This window comes from Aotus nancymaae, unplaced genomic scaffold, assembly GCF_030222135.1.
Source record: "Aotus nancymaae isolate 86718 unplaced genomic scaffold, 86718_ANA_hifiasm-v0.15.2.pri h1tg000021l, whole genome shotgun sequence".
In the NCBI taxonomy this organism is placed as follows: Eukaryota; Metazoa; Chordata; class Mammalia; order Primates; family Aotidae; genus Aotus; species Aotus nancymaae.
Window position 1 is genome coordinate 24,610,143 of NW_026988433.1, and position 13,654 is coordinate 24,623,796.

Consider the following 13,654-nt stretch of genomic DNA (forward strand, 5'->3'; position numbering starts at 1 on the left):
GTAATTTGTAGGGTATTTGACTGAATTTTTATAATAATGCCATGAAGACGATATTATTAAACCCACTTTATAGAAGGTGACAATGAGGCTCAAAGAAATTCGGTAATTAGCCCGAGGTCACACAGCAGGCAAGTGGCAGAGCCAGGGTTCACAATCAGTCTTCCTGACTCAAAACTTACGGTTTTGACCATCATGAGACCCTAGGCTTTCTGAGATCTCAGGTTACATTTTAGCTCCTCAGCTTTAGAGGTGGAAAAACTAAGGACAGAGCCATAATACAAATCCAAGTCTCTAGATTCCCTATCCATTAACATGTCACCTTCTACTATAAAAATGCTTTGAGGGTAGGGAAGGAGCAAGGAGGAAAAATCTTAATAAAGTCATCTCAATACAATTTCTGGCATCCACCCTAGTCTGTAATCCATTGCTGTGTAACAGATATCTCCAGCAAACATTTTTTACTTTACATTATTTTGTGCAGGTCAATCTGGTAGTAGTTTAGCTGGATGATTCTAGCTGGTAGACTTTCTTGAGATTGTGGTCAAGATGTTGTGTGTGGCTGCAATCATCTGAAGGCTTGACTGGTGCTGAAGTTTCCATTTCCAAGGTGGCTCACATGGCTGGTGGCTGGGGGCTTCAGTTCCTCTCATGTGGGCTGTTCCATAGGACTGCTTGAGTGTCCTCTCAGCATGGTGGCTGGCTTCCCCCAGCATGAATATCCAAGAGTGTGATGTCTTTTATGATGCAGCTTCAGAAGGCACACTTTACCTTTTGCTGTACTCTATTGGCCACAACACAGATCAACCTTGGTACAACTTATGAGGGGGCTACATAAGGCTCACCAGGAAATGAGGATCAGTGGGGCCCATCTTTGAGGCTCCCTGTGCTATCATCCACTGTCTCTTCCCTTCTCAGTCTCAATGATTCTGCCTGACAGCCTGAAAGCATGGACTTCAGGCCTCCTGGGCCTCACGTGGTGGACTCTTTGGGAACCCCAAGGCAGGGAGCTTCTGCATTTGTGAGACTCCTCTGTGAGAACCGTGGACTCCTAGTGGCTGACTGCCTTTCTCCCAGCTGTTTGCTGAATGCTTTCTAGCTGTACTACTCTAATTGGCCCGAGGAGCTGCCTACTCCTGCCTAAAAATATGGTCATGTTGACATGGAGACTGATTCAGGTGCTCAATACGCTGTTTTAGATCACAGCCTCTGAAAGATGTGACTAACACTTCTCTTCCTGCATGGGGATGGTGACACAGTTTGGGCCAGGGTGGAGTGAAGACCTAGTGGAACCTGCATCCTCCCCCTTCTCTGATTTCTCTGTTTCAGCTGATTCAAGGCAGCCAGGGTCTGGGGCCTGCTGGGCAGAGGGGCTGTGGACCTCCCTGAGTCCAAATTGCAGTCCATTTTGATGCCCCCCAAAAAGCTCTCAGTGTAAGCTCTCTGTTGCCATAGTAACGTGGAGATGTGGAAATTAACATGGGTGCCTGGCTAGCCAAGAAAGCCAAGCTCATAATACTCATTCCCTCTTTTAAATAGATAAGAATTCCCAGGAGGGCTTTGGACAGACATCAAAGGCCCTATTTCAGGTGTTGAAAAAATACTCTTTTAAAAATAATTGTGAAATGAATTCAGCCCTAATCAGAGAGATGGCAGTGATTTGGCATTCTCAGAGGAGCTGGAGAAATAAGTTTAGAGCCAAGGCAACTGTTTTTTTTTTTTTTTAAATGACAGCTTTATTGAGATATAATTCACATACCACACAATTCTCCCATTTGAAATGTACAATTCCGTGGTTTTTAATATATTCACAGGGTTGTACAACCATCACCCCAATTTTAGAACATTTTCATTACCCCCAAAGAAAGCAAAGACCCTTTAGTAGCAATTTCCTGTTTCTCCCCGAGCACCCTCCCTCAGCCCCTGGCAATCTACTTTCTGTCTGTATAGATTTTTCTCTTCTGGATGTTTCTGGGGGTGCAGCTGCAAAATTACCCCCCCAGGCTCGGGATGGATGAAAGGAAGCAGACTCCTCCGAGGCCACCAACCTGGCTTTCCTTGTTCCTATAGAATCCTATAATATAATGGCTTTTGGAGACTGGCTTCTTTCAGCATTTTTTCCTTGCCCTTCTGTGGATCTTCACAGTTTTCCAACAGCAGTGTTTCCATGCACTTTGAGAACAGTTCATTGGCTGAGGGTGCAGCTGCAAAATTACCCGCCAGGCTCGGGATGGATGAAAGGGAGCAGACTCCTCCGAGGCCACCAACCTGTCTTTCCTTGTTCCTTCTTGAGCCTTCCTGGCTGCTTGGCAACTGCGGTGGGAAAAGTGGCCCTTTGGGAGCATGGCTGGCCTGGCTGGGCTTCACACTGGCATAGAGTGGACATGCTTCCTGTGACTTCCTGTTTCGGGAGAGTTATAATCATGAGCAGCAGCAGATTACCAGGTGCCAAGCACCATGTTATGAGCATTCCGTGAGTTAGGATAATCTCATTGTTACAGATCTTTTTTTTCCCTCTCTTTTTATGGGGATTCACTTAACAGCCACCTCTTTTACTTCATGCAAATGTTTTGCTGAGGCTATCACTTGCATCATTTTAAAATTTTTCAGCCATGAATGATGCACGTAGAAATAATCTCACTCTTTGCCCTTTGCTAGCCTAGATATTTTTCTTGTTTGTTTGTTTATTTACTTGTTGGAGATGGGGTCTCACTTTGTCACCCAGGCTGGAGTGCAGTGGCACGATCTCGGCTCCCTGCAACCTCCGCCTCCTGGGCTCAAGAGATTCTCCTGCCTCAGCCTCCCAAGTAGCTGGGACTAGAGGCGTGTACCACCACGCCCAGCTACCTTTCTGTATTTCTGTTAGAGATGGGGTTTCACCATGTTGTCCAGGCTGGACTCGAACTCCTGGCCTCAAGCCATCCTCCTGCCTCAGCCTCCCAAAGCTTTGGGATTACAGACATGAGCCACTACACCCAGCCTATTTTAAAAAATATAATCTGTCTCTGCAGCCCCTTTGTCCTCAATAAGCTCCACGGGGGCAGGGATTTGTCATTTGTTCACAGCTACAGCCCCAGTGCCTGATGCTGGCAGGCCACAGGAGTGCCATCGACATTGGTTGAACAAGTACATGATTTTGATGAATCCTTTGATGCCCCTTTTATGCCCCACGAGGTAGGTAGAGTTATGAAACCCATTTTACAGATGAGGAAACCGAAACTCAGAGACATGAAGTGACTTGTCACAGGCCATCTGCCTGTAAGTGGTGGAGCTGGGATTTGATCTGATTAAGGAGGATCTGGAGCTGTTAACCACTCTATTATGTGCAAATGTGTGTTATGGGTTGAACTGTACCTCCCAAAAGATGTTGAAGTCCTAACCACCAAGACCTGTGAATGAGACCTCATTGGGAAACAGAGTCTTTGCAGATGATCAAGTTTTTGTTTTTAAAAATTGATGAATAATAGATGTGCATAGTTTCAGGGTAACACATGATAATTTAACACATTCATGTAATTTGTTAAGATCAAATCAGTGTACTTGGGATATCCATCACCTTAAATACTGTCGTTTCTTTATGTTAGAAAAATTCAAATTCTTCTCTTCTAGCTATTTTGAAATATACAATAGATTACGGTAACCTATAGTCACTCCAGTGGTCTATGAAACACTGGGTCTTATTTCTTCTATCAAGCTGCGTATGTGTACCCATTAATCGACTTCTCTTCATTCTCCTGCCCCGCTGCCCCTTCCCAGCCTCTGTTAACCACCAGTTTACTCTCTAATTTCATGAGATCCACCTTTTAAATTCCCACATATGAGTGAGAACATGAGATCTTTGTCTTTCTGTGCCTGGCTTGTTTCACTTAATAGAATGACCTCCAGATCATTCATGTTGTTGCAAATGATAGTACCTTATTCTTTTTTATGGCTGAATAATATTCCATTATGTGTATATACCACATTTTCTCCATGCATCCACTTATAGATACTTAGGTTGATTTTTTTATTCTGGCTATTGTCAACAGTGCTGCAGTAAACATCAGAATGGAGATGTCTTTTTAATATATTGATTTTCTTTCTTTTAAATGTAACCACTGGGGAAATTGTCAGATCATATCGTCATATCTATTTTTAGTTTTTTGAGGAACCGCAACACTGTTCTCCATAGTGACTGTAGCAATTTTTCTTTTCTTTTTCTTTTTCTTTTTCCTTTTGAGTTTAGGAGTGGAGGATTAATAGGCAGGAGAAAGAGAAAGAAAACCACCTCCCTCTCTGGGACTTCCAATAGGAAAGACTGCCCAGAAAGTGATGCACTGGATTTTATAGTCAGGCCTGAGGAAGTGGTGTCTGATTTACATAGGGCTTACAGATTGGTTTGATCAGGTGTGACATTTACATAGCTGGAAGGAAAGGCTGGCTGCGCCACCCTAATCTTGTTATGCGAATGGGCTTTCCAGTTGACTGGGGCCATTTCTTCTGCTCTTTACTGTATATGTGACTGACAAAGAGAAGGGACGATGGAGCCGCCATCTTGAGCATGATTGGCACAACTGCCGGCATCTATGTCTGCAGCTCGATGTTACAGTCTGCTCCTTGTTAGAAAGGAAAATGATTTACGGCTGCTTTTCATTAAAAGGAAAACCTTACTGAGGACTTCTGCACCCTCGCTATCTGCCTGAGTCATTTCTTCTTAACTCCTGTATCATTCCCTCCTCTGGAATTGTAACCCTAACTGCTGCTAGGGGCTGTTGGATGATGACTCTTTCTGGCTACTTCTGCTGAAAAGTGGCATTGTGTGGGGAACAGCAGCTAGGGCTCCTCCTGGGGTTGATCTAAGGGTCCTTGAAGGAAAGGCGTGTCCATGTGTGCTTCTGTCTGTAGCACCATTTTGAATTTGATTGCTGTTAGCCATTCTGATGGGCTGTAACACTGGTTTGCCTTCACCAGATGTTGTGTTTCGATGAATGCGGTACCTTGCTATCCTGGACGAGGTCCTCAGTATGAAGTGGCTATGTTGTCTAGGGTGTGTACCCCGGGCTTGTCTTGCACCAGGAAAATTTAGGACACTGACACACACAAGGAGTTTAGGAGCAGAGGTTGAATAGGCAGAAGAAAGAGAAAGAAAAATGGCTCTCTCTCTATTGAGAGAGAGGGGAATTTCAGGAGGAAAGACCCCTATTTTTTTTCTAATAGTCTTAAAATATATGCGAGTGGCTGTACTAATTTGCATTCCATGGTGGGATCTCTTGACCAGGGTTCCCATCAGCTCTCAGCTTCCCAAGAAGCAAGAGCCTACCAGCTAGGGGCTTGATCACCATTACTGCATCCAAATAAGGGGGCAATGAGCTAGGGTTGGGAATGGAGGTTTGATTGTGAATCCCTAGCCATCTGCCCTGAGACCTGTTGAGCTGGTCATGGGGCTGCAACTGATGAAGAAACTTCTGCTAAAATGATTTCTGTCTTCTGCAGGCAGCTTCCAACCCAGGTAACGCAACATAAATAGCTGATTTTGCTACATGTACTGGGGTAACTTTTCGGATTTCCCTTTTCTTTTTTCCAACTTTTCCTGTGACTTTTTCTTCTCTTTTTTGCAGCCAAGAAATGAAACTTTCATGTGTTCATTGATTAATTCAGCAAACATATGTTAATATCCTACTATGTACAGGCAAAATATGACATGCAGTTCTCTGGATGTATGGGCTTGGCAAGTAGTATTGTCTCTTTCCAGGGCAGATGGTAGCTTTTCCATATTTTTAAAGTTACTCAGGTAATCTCAGGGAAAGGATTAGAAGGAAATGGAGACAGATGCTTTAACAACAACAACAACAAAAAATGCAGTTGCCAAACCAAACCAAACTAAAAAGCCCTACCTTTGGGCAACTGTCTCTTTTACCTCGTCAGGTTGTCTAGAACCCATGTCAATGGAAATACAGGAAGGGCAGTGAAGTTTGTGTGTTATTTGAAATTCTGCCGGAACACCCTATAAAATGGGATGTAAACACTCTAGCACTCCCTTACCCCTCCTTAATTTTTTATTGTGGTGAAATGCACATAACATAAAATGTACCATCTTAACCATTATTAAGTGTACAGTTCAGTGGCATTAAATACATTCAAACTGTTTTGCAACCATCCCCACCATCCATCTCTAGAACTCTTTCATCTCATAAAACTGAGACTACATACTCATTAAACAACCACTTCCCATCCATATTCCCTTAAACCCCTGACCACCACCATTGTACTTTCTTTCTCTATGATCTTAACTATGCTAAGTGAAACCGGCCCAATTGTCCCATAGAACTGACGTTTATGGTTTCTTCGAATAAACATAGAAATTGATTCTCCTGGTCTTAAAACGTGAAAAAGTTACATTTGTCTTATTTGAGTTCCTTTCTCTGGAAACCAACCGTCAGGCCTCCAGGATAGGATCAAGGAGCTGAAACTCACCAGGCCACCATATCTGGACAATGAGATGCCATGATTGCCCAACTGACCACCTGCTTCCTATTGACCAACTTCTCTTCCTTATTCCTCCCTAATTCCTGTTTTCTTGCATGTAGTTACATTTTCTTCCTGCTGTAAAAACTCCTGAGTTTAGTTGGTCAGGGAGATGGATTTGAGATTGGTCTCCTATCTCTTGGGCTGCAGCACCTGAATAAAGCCTTGTTTCCTGGCAATATTCATGGTCTCAGTATTGGCTTTCTGTGCAGCAAGCAGCAGAATCTAGACTGAACCCCTGGAGTTTTGGTAACATAAGTACCTCATTTAAGTGTAGTCATACAGTATTTGTCCTTTTATGACTGGCTTATTTCACTTAGCATAAAGTCCTCAAGATTCATCCATGTTGGAACATGTGTCAGAATTTCCTTCCTTTTAAAGGCTGAATAATATTCCTAGTACTCACATCTTTTTTCTTTTGAGACAGCATCTTGCTCTGTTGTCCAGACTGGAGTGCAGTGATGTGATCTCAGCTCACTGCAGCCTCCATCTTCTGGGCTCCAGCAATCCTCCCACCTCAGCCTCCTGAGTAGCTGGGACCATAGGCACGCATCACCATGCCTAGCTAATTTTTGTATTTTTTTTTATAGAGGCAATGTTTTACCACATTGCCCAGGCTGGTCTTGAACTCTTGAACTCAAGCAATCCACCTGCCTTGGCCTCCCAATGTGCTGGGATTGCAAGTGTGAACCATTGCGTCTGGTCAGTGCTCAGTTTTAATGTGTTCTTGTGTGTAGCTGAGAGGTCACCCTAATATCATTTGCCTATTGCTTGGTGTCTGGAAGGTTAGTTGAAAAAGTTGGTTAGAATAGAGAAACAGAAACCTTACATTATGAATATTTTATCCTATCTTTTAACTTACACATACTAGTATTCTGTATACCAATTTGTACTGTGAATATTGTCTAATATTAATATTGGGTTAATGAATGATAAATAAATGAGTTAATTGAGTGAAGTCTCACATTGTCTTTCCTGCATGAATCAGGTGATTTCCTCTTTTGGTTCATGTAATGTAATGAGAATTTAAATGTAATGAGAATGTAATTTTAAATTTTAAATGTAATGACAAGTTAAAGACACTGGCCAGGCAGCATATAGAACCCTTCCAGATTTTTATAATTTTCCTCCCCTTCCCATCTTTATCTTACAACTAATTCTTCATCAATTTCTATTTAGAAGCTTGCTTTTCTCATGGCTTTCCAAAAGACTTAACTTAGTTTTCATAGAAACAACTTTTCTTCCCTCCCCTGCTTTTTTTTTAGATGGGGTCTCACTCTGTTGTCCAGGCTGGAATGCAATGGTGCACTCACAGCTCACTGTAGCCCTGACTTCTGGGGCTCCAGTCATTCTCCTGAATACCTGGGACTACAGGGATGAACTACTTCACTGGCTAATATTTGCATTTTTTGTAGAGACAGGGTTTCGCCATGTTGCCTAGGCTGGTCTCAGACTCCTGAGCTCAAGCAATCCTCCCACCTTGGCCTCCCAAAGTGCTGGAATTACAAGCATGAACCACTGTGCCTGGCCTTTCCCTCCTGTTTTATCCTACTATATGAAATTTGAATGTCCATAGATTAATCATATTGCACCAACGTTCATTTCTTTGTTTAGATAGTTGTACTGTTGTTGTGTGAGATATTAACATTAGGGAATGTTGGGTGAAGGACATAGAAAAACTCTAGGTATTCAATTTTTACATCTAAATTTTTTGAAATAAAAAATGTTTCCTTTTTTTTTTTTGAGACAGAGTCTCACTCTGTCATCCAGGCTGGAGTGCAGTGGTACGATCACAGCTCACTGCAATCTCTGTCTCCTGGGTGTCAGTAATTCTCATGCCTCAGCCACCTGAGTAGCTAGGACTACAGGTGTGCACCACCATGCCTGGCTAATATTTGTATTTTTAGTAGAGACAGGGTTTATGCTATGTTGGCCAGGCTGGTCTCGAACTTCTGGCCTAAATCAATCCACCCACGTCAGCCTCCCAAGATGCTGGGATTAGAAGCATGAGCTACTACAACTGGCCCCAAATAAAAAGTTTTTAAAGACACAGGTTCCTGGGCCTCAACCCCCAGACATTGAGATTCGGTAGCTCTGAGGCAGAGTCTGAGATTCTGCAGTTCCAGTGAGCTCCCAGGTGAGGCCCATGAGGTTGCTGGTCCACAGACTATGCTTCGGGAATCCCCCACATCTTGATTGATTTTAATTATTGATTGATTGATTTTCTGGGCATGTGAAACATTTCCATAGCTCTAGTAGTCAGAGGTATACAAAAAGGTGTTCTGAATGAGTCTCTCCCTCTACCTCTCTAATACCCCAAGGGATCTGTGGCTTGGGAGCTCTTCAAGAAATGCTGACATGAAGTTTGAGAAGTGCTAGTTCAGAGAGGCTTGAAGAAGCACCTGGGTTTTATTTGGGGGCAAAGCAACAGCTGATGCCTCCCTAAATGTTCTGCAGATCCCAGAGCAAAGACCTCTGAGCCCACCACCCCACGCTGCGCTGCCACGGCTCACCACTGCGGTGGGCTCTGCCAGAGGAGGATAAGCAGGACCCTCAAGCTCTCTCTGCGTCTCAGCTCCAGGTCGGATAACCATTTTTGGGAGAGGGTTGAGATGCAGCAAGGATGGCTTTGGAAGGAGCTCTGACACTTGGGAATTCTGACCATTTCTGGCACATCGGGGTCTAGGATTAGGTAAAACATGGGTTACTTCCCGGGTGAGAAGTTCAGAAAATGGGAGCATCTCTTTGGCCTGCAGTGTGAAGATAGTTCAGTTGTCTCCCCTGTGGCTGGAAAAAAAGGTGGCATTCTCTTTCCCATTGTTGTCCTTGGGGCTGTGTCCCCTAAAATACAAGTAATAGCCCCCTTGGCAGCCCAGGCTCCCCGTCTTGGTAATTTGGCCTGACAACCCCTGAAAACCCCCTGTTCGTCCCTCCTTGTCCCCTCCGGTTTTGACTTCTTGCCTTGGTGCCCAGAAAACTTTGCCAAACTTTAACCAGCTGCATTCTTTGGCTGTGCCTTGGTGTTCCCTCGAGAGAGAGCATTTTGTGATGGTTCTAAGCACTGCAACACTTAATAAGCTTGTTAAACTTCCTTTGGGACCAAAGGGGTAGTTGTTGAGCTCACTTAACAAGCTTCCATTGGGACCGTGTCCTGGGCCCTGGGAAACCACAGTGAACAAAACAGACTCAATTCCTGCCCTCACACAGCTTATTTTCTAGTGGAGGAGAGAGATGCTAAACAAAATAGGTAAGTGATACAGTATATTAGAGGCTGACAGGCGCTATGGAAAAAATAAAGTGGGAAAGAGGGTGATGAGTGGTTTGCGATTGAAATGGTGAGTTACATGGACATCTGGAAGGAAGAGTGTTCCAGGCGGGGGGAACAGCACGTGTGAAAGCCCTGAGGCAGGAGCTCATGGTGTATTTATGGAATGGCAAGGAAGCCAAAGGGGGCTAGAGAGGGCAAGTGAGGGGAAGCAGGTGGGAAATGTGGTCAGAAAGATGGCCTGGAAGCGTTAAATCTTGGGGCCTCAAAGACCCATTGTAGGGATCTGGCCGTCATCAGAGTCAGTGAGGCAGTTGCCTGAGGAGTGATGTGGTCCACCGTAAGGGATGTAATGATGAAACTCTGCAACCTCCTTACCCTGTGTCCTCATACAAGAGTCACCATCGCTCTGTGCCTTGGTTGTTCCTTCTCTTAAATGGAGACAATAACAAGACCTGCTTTATCCTCCTATTATGAGGGTTAATGATATAAGGGACCGGGAGTGGTGGGTCATTCCTGTGATCCCAGCAATGTGGGAGGTCAAAGTGGGAGGATTGCTTGAGGCGAGGAGTTCAACACCAGCCTGGACAACACAGCAAAACATTGTGTCTCCAAAAAAAAAAAAAAGCCCGGTATGGTGGTGCACACCTGTAGTCCCAGCTACCTGGGAGGCGGAGGTGGGAGGGAGGGCCGCTTGAGCCCAGAAGGTCAAGGCTGCAGTGAACTATGATTATGATTGCACCACCGCACTCCCGCCTAGGTGAGAGTGTGAGATCCTGTCTCAAAAAAAAAAGATCTAATGTAAGTGAAGTTCTTATCAAACACTAAGTAAATCTCAGCAGTTGTCATTATTATTATTATTGTTATCCAGAATAATATTTGCCCTCTGGTTTCATGTCCTCCTTCCCAAGACTCCTAGAGTTCCTCAAACTCTAGGAGGAACAAAACATGGGTGCCTGGAATATCCAGCCTCCCTCAAGAAATAGCTTGTGAGCAGCTACGATGTGCTGCAGGATGGTGTCCCATAGCAATAAAACCCATGAGAGAGTCAGGGGGCTGCATGCACATCCAGGACCATCTTGCTTTCTCTTTTATTAGAGACAGGGTCTCACTCTGTCACCCAGGCTGGAGTGTAGTGGTGCAATCATAGCTCACTGCAGCCTCGAACTCCTGGGCTCAAGCGATCCTCCCTCCTCAGCCTCCTGAGTAGCTGGAACTACAGATGCACACCACCTTGCTCAGCTAATTTTTAAAATATTTTTTTTAGAGATGGGAGGTCTCACTATGTTGCCCAGGCTGGTCTCAAACTCCTGGGCTCAAGTGATCTACCCACCTCAGCCTCCCTGGTGCTGGGGTTATAGGCATGAGCCACCTGGCCCACCCATCCAGCTTTCTTCACACCAAAGGGCTGCTGCGCAGAGACCTTTCACCTGGAATGTTCTTTCCCATTTTCCTGCTTCACATAGAAAAGTCTTGCTCATCTCAGAGGTCTCGGCTCCTTGCTTGGGGCTCACCAGACCCTAGGTGAGGGCATTGTCTTTGTGGTCAGAATGCTCTGCTCTTTCCCTGAGCGTACATCCCTCTTGCATCAAATTCTTGTATCGCGTCTCCCTCCCCAGCACACCATGGTCTCAGGAGGGCAGCCCTTGTCGGCAGCCCCCAGTGCAGAGCCTGCACACAGCGCAAACCTCCCAGATATTTCCAGTATAATGGAACACTTGTTTAAGCATGAAAAGCTCACCTTGTCTGGGGGCTGATTAGTTTCTTATTGAACCTTACAGCTTCCATTTATAAAAGCCCTCCCTGTGGCTACCCCTCACTGTTCTTAGCATGCTTCTTGGGGTGTTCCCCAGAGTTCTTCCAGCTGAGCCTGGGAAGTCAATCGAGAAAAAGAGAGAAACTCCCAGGCGAGGACAAGTCAAGGGTTTATGGCTGGATTCACGCATGCTCTTGCCACAGGACCTCAGTGTGCGGCAAGAAGGTTAGCTGTTCGACATTTCCCCTTATATGGCTGGATTTAATTGCAGGCAATAGAGTGTTCAATCTCAAGTACTGGCTCTTCTGACTTTCAATGGGAGGGGAGCTGAGAGGCTCAGCTGGAACCTGAAGGGAGAGCAAATGACAGTTTCCACTCTGATTCGAAGGGAAACGAAGCAACCTCGGAAGCTGCAGAGAAAGCCTCTTAGTAATGATACCTAATATGTGATGTGGCTCCTGGGGAAGTAGCTAGAAGCAGTAATACTGGTAATAGCATTTGTACAGAGATTATTATTATTATTATTGAGTCGGGGCCTTGCTCTTTTACCCAGGCTGGAGTGCAGTGGTACGATCTCAGCTCACTGCAGCCTCCACCTCCTGGTTTCAAGCGATTCTTGTGCCTCAGCTTCCTGAGCAGCTGGGACTACAGGTGTGTGCCACCACACCTGGCTAATTTTTTGTATTTTTAGTAGAGAGGGGGTTTCACCATGTTGGCCAGGCTAGTCTCAAATTCCTGGCCTCAAGGGATCTACCACCTCAGCCTCCCAAAGTGCTGGGATTGCAGGCGTGAGCCACCATGCCTGGCTGCAAAGCATTTTTATCCAACATATATCATAACTGTACTTAAAAATGTTTGTTCCATGAGAAATGAAGCTTCCTGAGGACAGAGATTTTTGTTTACTGCTATATTCTCAGTATAGTGCCTGACACATAATAAGTGCTTGCTGAATGAATGAATATCCTTAAATCATCCCCCACACTTTGGGTAACATTGACATAATGCACAGAAAGTGGTGTGTTTGGTTCCTGGCCCAGGGTAAGAAACATTTGATGTTTGCAGTTAGGACTATTAACTTGGGCAGTTGGAGGAATGTGGGGTCCTCTGGGCAGAGGAGCCCCCTACTATAAGGCAGGAGCCATCTTCCCACTCCTTTGGTTCTGGGTGGGAGACTTGAACTCAGGAAGCCTGAGACATTTATTGGTTACTTCTGAGCTCTCAGTCCAGGTGGCTGGACCTAGCTGGCTCCCGACAATTGGAGAAAAGCTGTAGAGCCTAGAGGGAGATGTTCACGGTACATGGAAGATCAGGGTACGCAATGGCCGGATCAGTCCTTAGCCATTATTTATTATCGCTGCAGGCATTTTTGTGAAGGAGATGGCAGGCATTTGGGCACGTAGCTCCTTCCAGATGTCCGCCATAAACGCTCTGCACTTGCCGAGTTCTCGGGAACATAAAACCCGCTGTCAATGGACTTGCCCAGAGCCTGTATTTGCTGTGTTTTTGTTCTTGTTTAGTTATTACATTAAGTCTCCTGTGATTACAGAGCTGACAGCTGGTAAGGATTTGCATATGGCATGAAATTAAGTTAGTTCATTTTAATGTCTAAACTGAGCAGGGTGTGAATTTGTCTGGTGAAAACTCTGTCTCCCTTATCTTTGTTTGCACATCTGCTTTTGGCTCCAGCCTCTGATGCCTTCAAGTTTGATTTCTCTCCACTTCATTCTCCCCAGTTCATCTGTTGGGGCACTTTTGACATTTAGGGTGGGACAGTTTTTTATTGGGTGGAAAGAGAGGGAATTGGCTCCCCCTTCTAGAATTCCAGAAGAGACTTTGCACTTTGGAGCTTAGAATGTTCTCTTTTAGGTTTCAAGAGGAATTAAGACTCCGGGGCTGCTGTGAAGAGACCAGCATTCCAGTCCCAGCTTTGTGACTTGCTTGCTGTGTTGCCCTGGGCAAGTCACTCTCCCTTTCTGGACCTCAGTTCCTCCTCTGTTGGGTGAGGGTTTGGAAGCAGATGAGTGTTCATCTGTTGGGGCACTTCTGACATTTGAGGTGGACAGTTTTTTATTGTGTGGGACCGAGCGTGCCCAGTAGTGTATGATGTTGAGCATGCCTGGTCCTTGGGCATT